Source organism: Acinonyx jubatus, chromosome B3 (genome assembly GCF_027475565.1).
Source record: "Acinonyx jubatus isolate Ajub_Pintada_27869175 chromosome B3, VMU_Ajub_asm_v1.0, whole genome shotgun sequence".
Taxonomy (NCBI): Eukaryota; Metazoa; Chordata; class Mammalia; order Carnivora; family Felidae; genus Acinonyx; species Acinonyx jubatus.
In genome coordinates, this window is record NC_069386.1 from 39,011,090 (window position 1) to 39,017,089 (window position 6,000).

Here is a 6,000-nt window from a genome sequence, read left to right on the forward strand (position 1 = left end):
TCAGCTTCCTCTTTTAGAACATAGGACTGATGATGGTACTACTTGATGGAGCTGCTATAACTCTGCTATAAGAAAATGCATGCCAACCTGCTAGTATCTGGTACACAGCACTCAACAAACACAAACTATTAATTTTTCTGGGCAACGAAGAAAAAGGTGGTCAGGGAAGGGTGCACAAAGGAGGTAGCATTTGGATTAAGTTTTATTTCTTTTTTAAAGTTTATTTATTTATTTTCAGAGAGAGAGAGAGAGAGAGAGAGAGAGAGAGAGAGAGAGTGCGTGCACCGGGGAGAGGGGCAGAGAGGGAGAGAGAGTCCCAAGCAGGCTCCATGTTCAGTGCACAGAGCCTGACACAGGGCTCGATCCCGTGATCCCAGGATCATGACCTGAGCCAAAATCGAGAGTCAGATGCTGAACCAACTGAGCCACCCAGGTGCCCCTGGATTAAGTTTTAAGGATAACTTTCCCCAAGTGGGAGGAAGTCATTCCAAGCAAAGAAAATGCTTTACTCACAGGCACAAAGGGATAAAGCGGGGGCTGGGAGAGATAGCTGGCTCACTGGGAGCCGAGAGCCTGCATGTGGGGGCAATGAAAGGAACAGACTCTAAGCTAGGGGTGGATGGTGAAGAGCCTTGAATAACAAGTACTCAGGGGGCTCTGCCTCTGCCCTTAGCTTTCCTGCTTGCTGCACTTCAACAGGCTGTCTATTTGAGAGACCACAGGAGAGGGCGGGTCTTTGGGTAGACATGCTTTGATGGGGAAAGTGAGGAGGAAAAAGGCCACTGGGTAGGACAAGCCTGTGGGGAGGGCCCTGACCCTCAGAGGCTGTGGGTGGACACAGTCTCCAGTAATAGGGGGTACAGCTTCCAAAGAGGGGTAGATGGGTGCCTGGCTGGCTCAGTCAGTTAAGCGTCCAACTTCAGCTCAGGTCATGATCGGGCGCTTGGTGGGTTCAAGCTCCAAGTCAGCCTTTGAGCTGACAGCTCAGAGCCTGGAACCTGCTTCAGAATCTCTGTCTCCCTCTCTCTCTCTCTCTCTCTCTCTGCCCCTCCCCTGTTTGTGCACTCTCTCTCTCTCTCTCAAAAATGAATAAACATTAATAAAAAAACAAAAGCGGGATGGGGGAGGTGGACAAGGTGACCTGTATCACCTACCTCTCAGTTCTGATGAAGGCAGTGTGCCCATCCTGCCAAGGTCAGTGTGTCCAGCTACAACAGGGCATCCAGAACCCCTGGAAGACAGCAAGTCTTAGCCCATTACGCCAGATGTGCAGGGGTCCTCCTAAAGGGGTACCAGAAAGGAGCCATCTGAATCTCAGACTCGCCGGGGCGGGCTGACCTTGCACAGTGGAGCAGTGGCTGCAGACAGGAACTAGCTGCTCGGCGCAGCAGGGCAGTGATGGGAATAGGGCAATGGATCAGTGTCTGCCTGGAGAGCTGAGAGGGAAGGCAGGTTCTGACTGAACCATACAGACATTTGTGTCACTTTTTCTTTTTTTTTTTTTTTAGGTTTACTTTTATCCCAATTTCACAGGCACATGGCTTTACAGAGTCAATTTCTAAAACAAATCTCTAAATAAAATGTATATAACGTTACTGATTATTTTCAGTTTTCATACATTGTTCAGTGGCATTCCACGATGAAAGCTTAGAATTTACCTGTTTTCCTTCCCATTTTCACCAAACACACACATTTCCCATCCCCCTCATCTTTTCAATATAATTCTTTTTTATTATTATTATTTTCCATTTTTTGTTCATTTATATTTGAGACAGAGAGAGAGAGAGACAGAGAGAGAGAGAGAATGTGTGAGTGAGGGAGGGGCAGAGAGAGACAGAGACAGAATCCAAAGCAGGCTCCAGGCTCCAAGCTGTCAGCACAGAGCTTTCACGGGGCTGAACCCACAAACTGTGAGATCATGACCTGAGCCGAAGTTGGCCGCTTAACCAACTGAGTCACTCAGGCGCCCCAGTTCTTTTTTGTTGTTGTTGTTTATTTATTTATTTTGAGAGCGAGAGAGCACGTGCGCACACATGTGCATGAGCTGGGGAGGGGCAGAGAGAGAAGGAGAGAGAAAATCCCAAGCAGGCTCTACTCTGTCAGCGCAGAGCCTGATGCAGGGCTTGATCTCACCAATTGTGAGATCATGACCTGAGCTAAAATCAAGAGTGGAATGCTTAACCAACTGAGCCACCCAGGTGCCCCTCAATATAGTTCTATTGCAATTTCACTTAAACCAATATCAGTGCTTATGTTATTGTAACTACGTAAATGTATTCAGACATGAGTCATGTAATAAACTTTGAGTCATTTTCATTCATGCAGAACTTGGTTTTACCTTGCTAATTATGATCTTTTTTTAAATATATGTATTTATTACTAATTCAATCCCGAACTTGTCGACCTTTCCATTGATTTTTCTGTTTTGTTTAATTGCTCGTATTTTCACTGTGTTTCTGCAATATATTTTCATTGCCAATATACAACATTTCAGCTATTTAATGAGTTAAACAGATTTTGATTGGCTAGTCTGAGAACACAGCCTTCATTTGTGGTGTCAATTCTTTAAGGAAATGTGTTCTGATTTCCAGGCAATTGTTTTATAAAGGTACTGTGGGCATGACCACCTGTGTAATGCCAGTTTCTGCCCTCAGGGAGCTTCCAGTGTCATCTGGGACACAAGACTGAGACAAACTGATTTACACAATTAATTTACATAATTAAACTTCATTTGCATAATGAAATCCCTGTCCGAGGCAGAAATAATCCAGTGCCTATTGAGTGATACAGATGAATGGGTAAGAAAGATCTGGATGATCTATCTTGAAGGAATTGGCACTTGAGTTTTTAAGAAATTGTATATATGTTTTTTTAGTTTTTTTTAATGTTTGTTTATTTTTGAGAGACAGAGTTATATTTTGAGAGACAGAGTGTGAGCGGGGGAGGGGCAGAGAGAGAGGGAGACAGAATCCAAAGCAGGCTCCAGGCTCTGAGCCGTCAGCACAGAGCCCGATGCGGGGCTCGAACCCACGAACCTCGAGGTCATGACCTGAGCCGAAGTCGGACATTCAACCAACTGAGCCACCCAGGCGCCCCAGGAACTGTATATATTTTTTCCATCGTGATGAAATATACACAACAAAATTTACCACGTAGCCATTTTTCAGTGGCCACCACAGTGGCACTAAGTACATTCGCACTGTTGCGCAACCATCACCACTGTTTATCTCCAGAACTTCTTCCTCATCATCCCAAACTGAAGATTATATTTTTCTCTTCTAAGTTACATTTAATATTTCTGGTTGCAAAAATAAAATGTGTTCAGTGCCGACGACTTGTTTAAAACATAGAAAAGCACCAAGACGAAAATAAAAATATCCTATAATTCTATAAATCGGTTAGCGATTTTGTGGTGAGGGGTGGAAAGGCATCTCAGGGGGAGGGGCGAGACATCCCATGGGCTCAGAGGGTTTGAGCAGAGATGTAGTAGGGGAGATAGTTTTGAATATGAAGGGTGAAGATATTGTAAACATATTTAACTTTTGCATCTTCCTTTAAAGGGGCTGAATGGGGGAGGGAGGCAGTGAGTGGTTCTAACAGTGAACCCAAGCCAGTACGATCCCCGCAGCTGTTCTGGTTATCCAGGACTATATAACAAGCCACCCCAAACTTAGTGGCATAAAACAATGACCATTTGTTATTATTACTATCTCTCACGGTGCTGGGGATTGACTGGTCTCAGGGTCTCCTATGTGGTCGTAGTCAGATAGGGGCTGGGGCTGGACACGGGGAAGGTTTCCTCACTTACCCGTTTGGCTCCTTGGGTGCAAGAGCTGAGGCTACCGTAGCGTCTCTTTGTCCGTGTTGTCTTCCCACGTGGTCTCTCCAACATGGCAGCCTCAAGTGGCCAGACTTCTGACAGGGTAGCTCAGGGCTCTCTGACGCATGTGCCTGAGAGTAAAGCCGGGTGGGACTTGAGTCTTCTTTTATGACTAACCTCAGAAGCCAAGCAGTATCACCTCCATCACATCCTATCCTTTAGAGCTGAGGGCCTAAGTCCGGCCTGTATTCAAAGGGAGGGCAAGTAGACAGTACTCCTCGAAGGGAGGAGTGCCAGAGAACTTCTACATATTTTTTTTAAAATTTTTTAAAACGTTTATTTATTTTTGAGACAGAGAGAGACAGAGCATGAACGGGGGAGGGTCAGAGAGAGGGAGACACGGAATGCGAAACAGGCTCCAGGCTCTGAGCGGTCAGCACAGAGCCCGACGTGGGACTCGAACTCACGAACCATGAGATCATGACCTAAACTGACCGAGCCACTCACGCACCCCGACGAGTAACTATCATTCACTTTAAAAACATTAATTGGGATCTTACTATATGCTGTGCACTGTGCTAGATGCCAGGAAAAAGTGAGCAAGATACGTGTGGTTACTGCCGCAAGGAGTTTACTGTCTTCCAGGTCAGCCAGACAGTTCAATAAAGAATGTTATAATAAGGTGGGTTAGGTGCTCTGCTGGAAGTGCCAGCTCACAAAATAGTTTCTCCAGTTCTGATCTCTCTGCTCAGATGAAAATGGCATTGCTGGTGATTTGATATTTTCACCTGGATGCCATGTAGGCACCTCCCCCTCAGCATGTTAATTTGAGAGTCCCACGCCACTGCCCGGCTCTTCCCTGTGTCGTCTTTGATAGCATCCCACCCACCTGGTCAAACCAATAGAAACCGCAGACCTTGGTGGAGCCTATGCCAGGTCTCTCAGCCTCTACGTTGGCTCGTCTCCAAGTTGTTACTTCCGTCTTAGAATTTCTCACAGAAGTTATTTTAAGAAAATAATAAATTATAGGGACAACTGGGTGGCTCAGTCGGTTGAGCTTCTGACTCTTGATTTAGGCCCAGGTCATGGCCTTGTGGTTCTGTGGGCTTGAGCCCTACGTCAGGCTCTGTGCTGATGGTACAGAGCCTTCTTGGGATTCTCCTCTCTCTCTCTCTGCCCCTCCCCTGCTCTCTCTCTCTCTCACAAAATAAATAAACTTAAAAATATGTAACAGTATATGGTGAATTGAAGGCACTTTTAACACATTTAATTGATGATTTTTTAAAAAAGATTTTATTTTGGGAGGGTGCGCCTGCGTGGCTCAGTTGGTTAAGCACCCGACTTAGGCTCAGGTCATGATCTCATGGTTCATGGGTTCGAGCCCCACATCAGGCTCTGTGCTGACAGCTCAGAGCCTGGAGCCTGCTTCCAATTCTGTGTCTCTCTCTTTGCCCCTCCCCTGCTCACACTCTGTCTGTCTGACCCTCTCTCTCATAAAGGTAAATAAACATTAAAAATTTTTAAAAAGATTTTGTTTTTTAAGTAATCTCCACATCCCATGTGGGGCTGAATCTCACAATCCTGAGATCAAGAGTCACATGCTCTACCCACTAAGCCAGCCAGGTGCCCCCAAATTGATGATTTTTTTTTTGAGAGAGAGAGCAAGAGTAAGAGTTGGGGAGGGGCAGAGGAAAAGGGAGAGATATGAGGTAACTCTAATACTCCCTGTACCCCTTCACAGCCTATATATCACACAGTATTAGAGTTACCTGCCTACTTGTCTGTCTCCCTCACTAGACCAAGCACCATGCAGGCAAGAACCATCTTGTTCACCATTATGCCCCTAGTGCCCAGAGCAGGGTCTGACCCATCGGGGTCATCCATGGATATCTGTGCCACTAATGATTGGATCTGCCATTTCCTGTGCTCTTATACCACTGGGCCTCTTCCCCCACCATCAGTTCTATCCTCCTTAAATTGTCAAGACCCAGGTCAAACATTTATAACAATCAATAGTTCCGTGAAGCCTCCTTCCTCATCCCCACCCCCTTAGACACACACCACTGTCCTTCCTTCTCTTGTTCCCATTCTCCCTGCCACCCCATGCCACTTAGGACACTACCCTCCCTGTGGGCAGTGACTTGTATCTTTTTTATCTTGACCCCTGGTACCTACACACA